The following is a 13,719-nucleotide window of genomic DNA, read 5'->3' as shown; positions in this document are numbered from 1 at the left end:
ATCAAACTTTGTTTTTCAGTTTCTGTTTAAAGGTGAGTGTTTTATGCTTTGATGTATCAATTGTGGTATAACAATTGTAATTGTTTGAAACGATTTATTATGTTTCATATATTGTCTGGATATCTCCTTAAACCGCCCAAGTGTTGACCGGTTTATTCTTAAACCGCTCAAGTGTTGTCCGGATATCTCCTTAAACCGCCCAAGTGTTGACCGGTTTATTCTTAAACCGCTCAAGTGTTGTCCGGATATCTCCTTAAACCGCCCAAGTGTTGACTGGTTTATTCTTAAACAGCTCAAGTGTTGTTCGGTTTAGAGATAAATCGCTCAAGCCGTGTCCGGATTATCACGTTTTGTTCTAAGTCTTTGTCCGGACTTGATATCCGGACAGTGATGACCGGATCCCTTATCCGGCTAAAATTGATTAAAGTTATATTCCGCGAGAGAGATGAAATGGCGGTGTAACCGCGAGAGAGATGAAATGGCGGTGTAACCGCGATGGAGATAAAAAGATATGTGATAGATATTGATAAAATGTGTGATAAACAGGTTTGATTCTAAACTGCTAGTTAAGAAAGTATGTTGTTGGTATGAGTTATATACACTCACTAGACATTTTGTGTCTAACGCTCAGTTGTTAGATTAACCGATTTTGCAGGTCATCATACCTCGCAGGATAAAGGAAAGGGAAAAGTTTAATGTTGATGACATTTGTTTACTCATAAATGTATTAAAGAAAATTTTTTGTTAGTCCGTGTTTTGTAACAATACTATTTTTAGTATTATGAGAATAAGTATGTGGATTATATGTATATGGAAATTGTGGGATGTTACAGATGTAAAGCTGGTTCTATTAGGATATATTCAACTTTTAAATATCATTTTTTTACAAAATATTTTTGAAATACTTGATGGTTCACAAGTTGTATCATAAATCCAAAAATGAAAAATTAATGAAAATTTTCATTTAAAAAGTCTAAAATTTATGTATAAACAATCATGTTTTTATCATACACAATCATCATTCAAAACTTCTTGATACATCACATTTGATGTGTAAGACTTCTTCTTGATTGAACTTTTTGATAGATTTCACTAATACCTTTATATTACCACGTGATATCCCCCTGAACAATGCCACGTAAGGTTGGGCCGTGCGAGAATACCGATTTTGGTAGATAAACACCTACCACAGGAATTTTGAAGTCGAGAAGTCGAAATCTAAATGTTGTTTTGTTCTATCCTCCATCCGTTTTCGATTTTATTTTTTTGGGTTTTTGAAATTTGAATTTGAATAACGATTTATATAAATAAAAAAATCAAGGTTAAAGTTATCAATTGACCAAGTAATTAACACTATCATTTATTTTAATGCATAAGAATTTAGTACATCAAAACATGTCGAATGCAACAATTTACTGGGTTAGCGCTTAGTCGCTTACCTGAGTAAGAGTCGTCATCCTCACTTATCGGGTAAGAATCTCCATCCTTCTCATCGCTCTTACCCGATAAAACTCTTGACTTTTCTCATGTTCATCCAATGAGGAAATTTATCTGATAAGTACTTACCAAGTAGGCGTTTAGTAAATGGCCCCTTAGTGAGTAAATTGCTTATGCTTAAGGTTCATTCGTTCGGTCTTAGAAAACAAAGTCAACATGAAAAAAAATAAAAGTTGTATGTGAAATCTACCAATAAGTGGTCAAAATGACCTACAACAATGTCATCTTTCTAGAAGGATACTCGCACAATACAGCGAGATATATCTTGATTTTAATGTTTCGTTTTATATTTTGGGTCTATCAATGTTATAATGTGATTTTATGTGGTTTTGAGAAAAATAATATATTTTTATTCTTGAATGAAATATAAATTTGAAGATATCATAAAATTTTGATAAAAATAAGCAACATTAGTATCAAATTAACTATTTAAAAGTTATCTTTCTTGTGTAATTTCTTTAATTCGATTTTTTATTATAATTTAATTGAATTTTAAAAACAAACTAATTTATTTTTGGTATAATAAAATAATTTTTAAGATAATAATTAAGTATTCTGTTAGAACTCAATGATTATCTTAATTATATTTTAGATTAATTTTTATATTTAAAATAATGTTTATCATGTATTTGATTATGTTTATCTACAGTTAGTTATACGAATTCAAACATGAAGCTTTAATAAGTTGTACTTACACACAATCAACTTGTAATCTTGAATTTTAAGTAATATGCATCAATAAACAGTGTTCTATGCATAAAAAATTGTTTTTAAGAGTTTTTATCAAATGCTTTATAATATAGTATAGATAAAGAAATGCATATTCTAATCTGTTGAAGACTGCACATACCATAGGTTACCACAACAAAATTCATCAAAAAGAAACATTAACCTCTACATACAATTATTTGCAAACGGTCACAATGAATTTAGGTATCACAGATTATGATAATGAAACCCAACAAAAATCCTCTAAAGAAGAAACACTAAACTACTCTACATACAATTATTTAAAGAAACATAGTTACAATGCATTAATGTACCAAAAATTAGGTAATTTGCGTTAGCCATAGAAACCACAAGTCTACATGTAATGCAAATTTTTTTTAGATAAACAATATGAAAACACCTCCTGATTGTTACAACGGAGTACCTGAGAAAATCCCATATGATCCTTTTGTGTATCAAAATTAAAGAGGTGAAATTTGATGATATTCAAGTATCTCTAATGGCAAAGATTATTTACTGATTGAAGAAAGTTGTTTGTTTCTGATCTATGATGGATAGGCAAGAATGCAATTGAATTGGTGCAGGAAACAACGACAGACTTGGATATGAAGTGATGAAGAGAATAGTTATGAGGACGGAGGTATCAAAAGAGAAGATAACCAAACATGCTCTAATTTGAAATCAAGCAAACATTCATACACAGGAAGAGATAGTTAATTCTCCTGAGTGGTTAGAAGTGATGTCAAGCAGCGACAATATCTGCATGGATGTAGCTGCAGCTTTTGAACAACTTTGTTACATTCATTGCAACTTCTGCAATATTGTTCTTGCTGTACTCTCTCTCTTTCTCTCTGTGTGTATATATATATGTGTGTGTGTGTATGCATACCTTCTCTTGTGTCATATTATATATACGTTGAAAGAGATATAACTTGTTTTTTTATGGCTCATGTACAATGAACAGAACAATGGCTTTGGGACAGTTGGTTCAAGTAGATCATCAAAATGTAGTGCCCCAACAAAACTTTGGGACAGTTGGTTCACAGCAATATCTGAAAATTATTACACTAAATATACAACCAAATTTTATAGCAAAAATTTTCTTGTCATTTGTAGTCACAGACTCACAGTGTTGCTACCACCTTCAAAAACTACATTAAATGTGCTAAAGAAACAAGAAAACAACTGTGCATTGTTCTTATAATGAAATTTTATGTTAGCATGAATCTTACATGACTTATGTTCCTACCCAAACATCTTCACCATTGGACTCACAAGACAAACATTTGATAAATTCTTAAGCAAGTTGGAAATGAATATATATATATATATAGATATATATATATATATATATATATATATAGATATATACACACATATAGGTTTCAATGTATTATTTGAAATACATAAAAAGACATTGATTACATTCTTTTGGCTTTCATAACCCCTGTTGCACATATCCATTGAAGCTTAGGGGTCGTTTACCCGAATACTTACTCGGTAAGCACTTACTGGTAGAAGTCAACACTATAATCTATTTTACCATATAAGATTTTGTAGTATATTAAAACAATATTGTATGCAACAATTTACCCGGTAAACGCTTACTTGGTTAAAAGTCCTCAACATCACTCATCGGGTAAGACTCTCTATCTCTATCATCGCTCTTACCGGGTAAGATTTTCAGCCATTGCCATGTGCATCAGGTGAGGAAAGTTACCTGATCCACACATACCGGGTAACGTATTGATAAACGGCCCCTTAGTGAATTCCAGTTGCTGAAACCCAAAGGAAAACATATCATTGTAGAAAAAGACTCGTTTCAATTGAGTTTAATCAATCCTATTCCAGATTTTCCCATATTTTGCATGCAACCTAATTCGTATGCTAAAAACTGTAATTGTTCAGAATAAATAATACACTTTTAAAAATGTATAATTAAAGGACAATTTTTGCCTTCCTAATAAAAGTTTGTATCCCATAATTAAAAGTGAACATATACTGGTATAAACCAAAATAAAAATACATACAAACACTTATTTTTAAGGGTGATTATTATTAGAATCAGAGCTTAGTGTTGTTTAACATATAAAAGACCCCATGAATCGTTCCATCAACATCTGAACAATTTTTTTATAATCTAAAGAATAACCTTAATCGTTCAGAGCCACACCTGTTCTCAAGTACATTATCTGCCAAACCCCTTAGGTTAAAAGGACTATAGAAACTGGTTGTTTCACCCAACATACTTATAATACAATTAAGGAGCATCAAACAGTGCTGTACTTTGATGAATTATGGATCCAGATAAATGATTTCGGCATGTACAGAAGCTCGTCTGAATCGTAGCAATTCTTTCATCAACTCCCACCCACCCTCTTGAGAAGCAGGTTTAACAGTCATCCTCTCCAGTATTGGCGAAGTTTCAAGCAAAAAGTTGATAAAATTCAGCTATCTTGGAACCCCAAAAATCCTAGCACTGTTGCCCCTTTTCAGTGCATTTCTATACACTCTTGTTACACTAAATATACAACCAAATTTTATAGCAAAAATACATCTGTATTCGATATAACCATATTGACTTTTTATTCATTTATATTCTGTTCATTTGGAGGGGATTTCACCTCATCAAATATATATATAACTAAGTGTAATTTCTTTGCAATGTTAAAATAAAGATAGTAAATGATATAATCTCTAGAAATACAGGCTCTTAAAAATCTCTTAACACATTTGACTCCGCCTATAAACCTATACAGATGCATAAGAAAAGTAACTGTAAAGGAATAGAATCTTATGCAGGATGCAGATTGGGCCGAATGAATCGAAGATAGGAGGTCTACTTCTGGATACATACTATGAGGGAATCTAGTATACAGGGACTAATAAGCTAAGCGAGGTTCCCAACCTAAAGGCTTTATTCAAAGGTGGGTCTTTCAACTCCTTCTCTTTTGATTTCGATGAAGGGTGCACTACAAGAGAATCAAGATACTAGACGGGGGGGATTTTGCCAATACTGAGTTGATTGTAAACTATTCATCTTGATTGAGATTCTACCTATGCTTGCTTGGGAAAAGGGTGAATGGTCCCAAAACAGGGAGGAGCAAGAAACAAAATGTGGTCGCTAGAAGAGTGCCAAGGAAGAATATAGAGGGGTTACTTAGGGAATTTTTGAGGCACTTTGGCTATGGAAGATCCTAAAAGAACTCGAAGTTACAGTTGAAGCCCCATGCTCTATTGTGATAAAGAAGCAACGATTAATGTATCTCTTGATCCTGTCAGCATGACTGAACCAAGCATGTGAAAGTGGATAGACATTTTATTAAAGAAAAGGTGGTGGAGGGAATCGTGTACATGACTTATGTTCCTACCCAAGCATCATGTCTTTAGCATTACTGATAAGGTCTGGTACTAAGCTCTATAATGTTTCTCAAGTTAAAAACTTCAAAAATTACCTGAAAGAAACATTAACCTCTACAAACAATTATTTGCAAACGGTCACAAATTGCACATTGGGTTCAAATGCTACAATTCCCATGTAGAACAAAAATCGGTAATTAGAAATTACGTTGCGAAAGTAAAAACAGATGCCGTGGAGAAACCCAATAAATTGAACAATATGGTAAAGGAAACAAACATACTACAATCAAACGGTCACAAATTGCACATTGGGTTCAAATGCTACAATTCCCATGTAGAACAAAAATCGGTAATTAGAAATTAGGTTGCGAAAATAAAAACAGATGCCATGGAGAAACCCAATAAATTGAACAATATGGTAAAGGAAACAAACATACTACAATCCCCTAAGTCGAACAAAAATGGGTAATTAGAAATTAGGTTAACAATATAAAACAGATGCCATAGAGAAACCCTAGAAATCGAACAATATGGTAAAGGAAACAAACCTTGGAAAATTGGATGCTTGTTTTCTGGAAAACAACCGCAAGAGACTTTGAAAACCTGCTTCAAATTTATACGAGTAGAGGATGTAAAGTATCTCCATCTAAATCGGTGGAGCAGTTGAAATCGGTAGAACGATATGCACGAAGCAGTTGAAATCGATAGAACGATATGCACAAAGAAGTTGTTTGAATCTAAAATAGAGAAGGATATGGAAGAATCCGGTTGAAATCGAATAGAGATAAGGGATATGAACGAACACAAAGGAGGGATATGGATGTGGAATTGAGGATATGGATCAAGGGATTGATGTACTTGTAACTAAACATTAAAAACTTGTAAATTTGCATTATATAGTAGTACCTAAGGCTTAAAAAGTTATTTTTAAAAGTTTTTAAGAGTTTTTGTCAAATGCTTTATAAGATAGTATAGATTTAATCTAAGTTTAATAATAAAACAATTTATTTTTGGTTTAATATTATTTTTAAAGATAATAATTAACTATTCTGTTAGAATTTAATGATTATACTGATTATATTTTAGATTTTTTATATTTAAAATAAGATGTTTATCATGTATTTGATTGTGTTTATCTGCAGTTAGTTACACGAATTCAGATACGGGATGAAATCGGATAGGGATGAACGGGTTTAAGAGTTTTTAAGAGTTTTAGCCAAATGCTTTATAAGATAGTATATATATATAGGCCTAATCAAATGAGAACTAATTAGTTTGTGGTAACCGTGAGGTCCAATCTAAACCACAAATCAATAGATAAATTAGGAAATTTATAATTTTGGTAATTTTTAATTAAAATTTTAATGCAAGGACATTTTAGGTATTTTATCTTCTCTCTCCTATCTTCTCTCTTCTCTCTCCGTCTCCCGGCCTCCGGCCACTGTCCTCTTGTGATACCACAGTGGTATCACAATGTATCTTATATGTGATTGGATATTACACTGAGGTCGTTTGTGTGGTCGATCGGATATGTAACACAGTGGTATCACAATGCATCTTATATGCGCTTGAGTATCACACTGTGGTATCACCGGAGAAAGGTGGCCGGAGGCCGGAAGACGAGGACGGAGAGAGAAGAGAAGAGATGAGAGAAGAGAGAAAGTACCTAAAATGTCTTTGCATTAAAATTTTAATTAAAAGTTACCAAAACTAAAAATTTCCTAATTTATCTATTGATTTGTGGTTGAGATTGGACCTCACGGTTACCACAAACTACTCAGTTCTCCCTTGAATGAGCCCATATATATATATATATATATATAGAAGGGATAAAATACAAAACAAGCCATTTGTATAGACCGTGAAAACCGTTAATTTCCTTACTTAATTTAGTGAAAGGGGTAGAAGTAGAGTGTTCACTATGTGAATGAAAATTAAATACAATGCCGACAATCAAATACCAACATGATTTTCTTGAAGTACGTAAAAGTAGAGATCTGCACGGTACAAAACTTGTCCTTAAAGGTTTTATACAACTACTCTTTAGACGTTGTGAGTCTGCTAGTCACAAAGCCCCAGTATTGGATGCAGTACACGTTTTCGTTTTTCAACAGCGATGAAAACCGAAAATTAAAGCAAAATGGACGCATAAATTTAGTAGAGAGAAAGAACGGATAGGAGCATAATTCGAGAGTGAAAGCGATGATTTTCTAAATGATGCATAGGGGTGGCTTCTACCCAGTATTTATACTGGGAGGAAACCGTAAAAAAACCGCACGATCTCATCCCCAAAAATCGGAGGATCATGGTTAGTCCTCCAACAATCTTTATCTCCAAGAAATGTGGTCAAATCAGTTTAAAAATACGATTTTTCAAAAAAACGCTTCCCATCTCCCTCGATGATATATCAAAAATATACTCGGAGCTTCTTCTGCTCCAATGCGACATGCGAAATGCAAAGTGCTCCTTCTCGTGCCACTTTCACGAATCTCGTGCCCACGCCCTCGGCCACGGCCACACGTGCGCGTGTGCGTTGGACCTTCCATTCATAAACCCACCATTACCTCATCAATTTGTTCAAAGCTCTCTTGGAGGTAAAGGGTTATAAGGCTCACATTTTATTATGTTTCTACCAATGTGGGATGGAGGAAAACCTCCAACCTTACATATAATTTCCAACAATCCCCCACCCGGTTGGAAAGTTCTCTGACATTCATATTAAACAATGTCACAGTGGTATCACTAAGATCAAACCATATTTTATGCAAGTATGCAAAGAAATATCAATTCAATGGTATCCTTCGGAGCTAAACATTGAATCTTGTGATCTCTCTGGCTTACTTACACACATAATCTAACATCCTTGCTTTCTCACTGAGCGCGAGTATGGCCATGCGCTAAACCCTGTTCATGACCTTTTAAGAGAAGAACCACTACTCTCCTTTTGAGGCGCACCACCTCTTAGTCATATAGGCAAAGTTCTATAACATCTTTGTTCTTAAGATGCCTCTAAACTTTGTTAAGAGATTAACTCATCCTTATTCTCGGCAACACTGTACTATCATTTACCTTACATGGATCTATCAGTCGATAGTACCTTCTATCAGTTAGTGACTTGTTGTTACCCATTAAACTTGATAGATAGGAGCACTAAATTCAAGTTGGGTTTCCATCACTAATTGATCCTACGTGGTTTCAAACCCATGTCTATGGTAGTTGATCCTACTGAGTCTCTCGTCAAAGGCTTGGTTAGCGGATCTGCTAAGTTCCCACAGAACTTGACATACACAATATTTATGGTACCATCATCAATTAATTGTCTCAGGTTATTGTGTCGGAGAGCTATATGTCGCGACTTCCCATTATTAACAACATTGTATACTTTTGACAATGTGGCCTTACTGTCGGAATAGAAGAAGTTGATCGAGGCCACAAATGAATATCTGTGAATAGATCTCTGATCCATTCGGCCTCTTTGCCCGCTGCAGCTAGGGCAATAAATTTGGCTTCCATAGTCGAATGGGCTATACACCATTGTTTCTTGCTCACCCAAGAAAATGCCCCACCAACAAAGGTATAAATCTACCCAGTTGTGGATTTAGAATCACTAGAGTGATCTATCCAATTGGCGTCAGAGTACCCCTTCAAGATTTCTGGATGTGTCGTATATGTTAACTCTAGATCACTGGTTCTCTTCAAGTAACCCAATACTCTACTGATAGCTTTCTAGTGATCTGGACCGGGATTACTAGTATATCGACTTAGTCTACTCACTATGAAAGCAATATCTGGTCTAGTGCAATGCATCAGATACATAATGCATCCTATTGCACTAGCATACTCTAGTTGAACCACTACTCTACCAGTATTTTTATCGAGTTTCACACTTGAATCAAATGGAGTGTTAAACTCCTTCATATTCAAATGTTGAAACTTGGTCAATATCTTCTCTATGTAGTGGGATTGACTTAGAGAGATTTGAGATGCTGACCTTTTGAATTTTATCCCAAGGATGATATCTATTTCTCCAAGATCTTTCATCTTAAATTTCGAGGATAAGTAGCCTTTAGTTTCAAGGATACCTTCTATGTTGGTTCCGATGATCAACATATCATCTACATAAAGATAAATTACCACAGTGGATCCTCTCGTGCATTTTGAGTCAATGCATCTGTCGGCCCCATTATGTTGGAACCCGAAAGAAGTGATAGTCGTATCGAATCTTTCGTGCCACTGTTTGGAGGCTTGTTTTAACCCGTATAGAGATTTTATAAGTCTACACACTTTGTTCTCTTGTCCGGGTACCACAAACCCTTCAGGTTGCTCCATATAAACCTCTTCATATATATAGCCATTCAAAATGGCTATCTTTACATCCATTTGATGAATGTACAGACCTTCTATGGCTCAAAATTTCTATAAGAGTTCGAATAGAATTAATTCTAGCAACTGGAGCATAGGTGTCAAAATAATCAACTCCTTCGCTCTGTCTATACCCTTTAGCCACCAATCTAGCCTTGAAAGCCGAAATTGAACCATTTAGATGTATCTTCCTTTTGAATAACCATTTAGAACCTATGGGTTTTTCTCTCTTGGATAAATCAGACAAATTCCAAGTACCATTACCCATGATAGAGTCCATTTCATAATTTATTGCTTCTTTCCATAGTAGAGCATCCATTGAAGTCATAGCCTCTTTAAAAGTCTTAGGATCATCTTCTATATTTATGGAGAAAATGACCTCTCTCGTCACTTTCTTTTGCATTCCTTCTATAAGTATGAGAAGAAATCATCTCCTAGAATTTTCTCTTTTCTTGCTCGTGTACTTCTACGTGGTTCGTCAACCTTATTTGAGGTTTTCGAGCTATCATGAGATGTGCAAGGAAGATTAGAGGCCAATATTGGTAATGAGTTTCATCATTATCTGAAAACTTATCTTCAAAGAACTTCACATTTCTGGAATCTACTATGACTCTTGAGTGCTTATCCAATAATCTATAAGCCTTGCTATTTCTAGCAGATCCAACGAATACGCTTTTAATAGCACGGGTTCCCAATTTATATCTTTTTGGATCAGGGGTTCGATAGTAGGCAATGCATCCCCAGACTCTAAAATAGTTCAAGTTTGGTTTCCTTCCTTTCTAGAACTCGTATGGACTCGTTGAAAACACACGACTAGTGATTCTTTTATGAATATGGCAAGCAGTCAATATGGCTTCTCCCCATAAATTGTTTGGCAGACCCGATTGGTTCAACATACAGTTGACCATTTTAACAAAGGTCCCCGGTTCTTTCTTTCCGCCAAACCATTTTGTTGAGGAATAAATGGTGAGGTGCATTCATGTTTGATTCCATTCTCTTCGCAGAATGTATCAAACTATTTATTAAAATGTTCATCACCTCTGTCTAATCAAAGTATTTTGATTCGTTTTTCAAGTTGGTTTTCTACTTCAGCTTTATATAATTTAAAAGCCCCAAAAGCTTCATCATTTGAGTGTAATAAGTAAACATATAAAAACTAGTTGAAGTCATCGCAAAATGTAATGAAACACCTTTTACTTCCACGAGTAAGAATTTCGTTTAATTCGCAAATGTCGGAATGTACTAACTCTAAAATTGATGTGTCCCGTTTAACTGAAGGACAAAGTTTCTTTGTAAACTTTGATTTTACACAAGTTTCACATTTTCCAAAATCCTTGTCGTCAATTTTGATCAATCCTTTATTTTGCATTTTTTCAATATTTTTCACATTTGTATGAGCTAAATGTTTGTACCACAATAAGATATAACAAACAAAATAATTCAAAGAATTAACTTTATTGATTGAGTCGGGAATTACATCAATTGTACAAACGAAAAAACCAACTACTTGATCAGTCACAACATTAACCAAACCACTTGATTGATGAAAGTGAATCCCATATTTGAAGACACTTCAAATGAAGCCAAAAATTCAAGCATGGGTTATAGCCATGCGCTGACCTACAGAACTAATCTTGTTGCAGTTCTCTATACCATATTATCAACTGACAACATATTCATATTAGAAACTAACGACTAAAAGCCATAAATCTGATCAAAAGGTAACGTCAAAAGATATGATCAAAAGCTTCCATCATATTCATTAACCAAACAATTAAACTTACATTTTGTGGCATAAGACCAACAAAAATTACAATTTCACCTGATTACTATCAGTAGTGAACTAAGGGGCTGTTCGATTGTGGCTTAATGGGTTGTGTAAGCTATATGGCTTATTTGCACAGCCATATCTAGTTGTTCGGTATGAGCTTATTCGGTCAGCCCATGGCTGAATCACTCAGCTACAAAACTTATGCCCTTTTGTATTCAATCATTGAATTTACTCCAACTACCCCTCCCCAACAGCCTTTCCCCTTCATATTCAACCCTTTGATTCTTCAATTAAGGAGGATCCATCATTAACCCACAATCAATTTGTTGTGGGGTGTGGTAGGGTTTAAAACCCTCCGCCGTAGACAAACAAACTCTAGAGAGAGAGAGAAATAGATGAATTGGGGTTTTATTTGATTCAACATTTTGGTTTCATTTGATCTAGAGTTGTTCTTGTTATGAGTACCTGATGTAATAAAATTGATCTGCAAAAATTTACAATTAAAAAGTCATTTGTTCAACACTTTTATCAAATTGTGTTTTATTCAGACAAAAATAAAGACTGGGGTAAAATGGTCATTTCTAACATTCAAACTATTTATTCAGCACAACAACCGAACAACAACTTATCAGTTAATATACAAACAACTATATCAATACAGACATCTATATCCATACAAGTGTTAACAAAAAACGAACCGAACAACCCTACATTACTTGCCACTTCAAAAGAAAGAAACAAGGTCAACTAAAAACAGAATTAAAATAGAAGAAACAACCAGGTGATACAAAATAAAATTTTCCATCTGTTGGCTTGTTTTTCAAGTTCTGTAATGGTTGCTTCAAGGTAGTTCTTCAAATTTAGTAACCCAAGAATTATACAATCGATATCTAACACATTGGTGGGTGAAGCCACATGATGAATCCACATCTTCATCCCTAAGAGAAATTCATACAATTAGGGTAAAGATCAAAGAAAAAAACTTTTTCATCAACAAAATCCTTACCATGTTCGAACACGTGTAGAATCGCCTCCCTGGATTTCTTAAAGTCTACAAAACTCGGGTGATTGCAGGTGAGCCGCAACGAAAACAACAGGGGGGGAGGAACAATGGTTTGAGGTACGACATAATTGTAAAGTCTTGTCGATGCATAATTTACAAAAGAGAGGGAATCAGGTTAAAAGACAATTTTATCCATCATTTACGTTGCATTTGATGTGATTAACGGACTCAAATTGGACGTCGTTAGGATGAAGGACCAAAGAAGTGTGAAATTGTAAATCACAAGGACCAAATCCATAAATATTTTAAATAAGGGATGAACAATGTAATTTTGTGTAAACTATAGGGACCAGTCATGTAATTTACTCTTAGATTTTTAAAAGATGAAATTTAAATTATAAAATGACAAAAATAAATCATCTGAAAGAAACTCACAAAGATCCAGCAGGTCATGGGCGGTGCTAGTTAGGGGTGTAAAGGATACGAGACAACTCGCGTGCTATTCGAGATCGACTTGGTCAAAACTCGATCAACACTCGACTCGAATAGGCTCAGCTCAAACTCGTGAACTCAACTCGACATATTAAGGAGTCGAGTCGAACTACCCAATACTTGACTCGAAAAAATCGTCAGATACTCGATTTTTATATATAGTTTGTTTTAAAAATATAATCATTTTTATAATACAATATGTATAATAGAATGTAATAAAAGTGTCTTAAATTTTTAAATATTTGAACAATATTGTGCATTTTTTATTATAAAAATTATATCAATAAATTTTTTTTTATTAAAATCATAATTAAAAAAGACAAAAATTATAGGAAGAGGCTAATAACACCCTTATAGGTTACCAATGACACCCCTATGTAGACTTCAATATGATTGTTTTTTTTTTTTTGGTTTTTTGTGTTTTTTTTGTTATTATTACTTTTTGTTTTATTATTATTTAAAGAAAATTTTAATTAATATATATTATTCATTTTATTTTCTGTTT

The sequence above is a fragment of the Cynara cardunculus genome, assembly GCF_001531365.2.
Source record: "Cynara cardunculus var. scolymus isolate 2C chromosome LG 13, CcrdV1, whole genome shotgun sequence".
NCBI classification, from domain to species: Eukaryota; Viridiplantae; Streptophyta; class Magnoliopsida; order Asterales; family Asteraceae; genus Cynara; species Cynara cardunculus.
The sequence above is the reverse complement of the archived record's forward strand: the minus strand, read 5'-3'. Positions refer to the sequence as shown.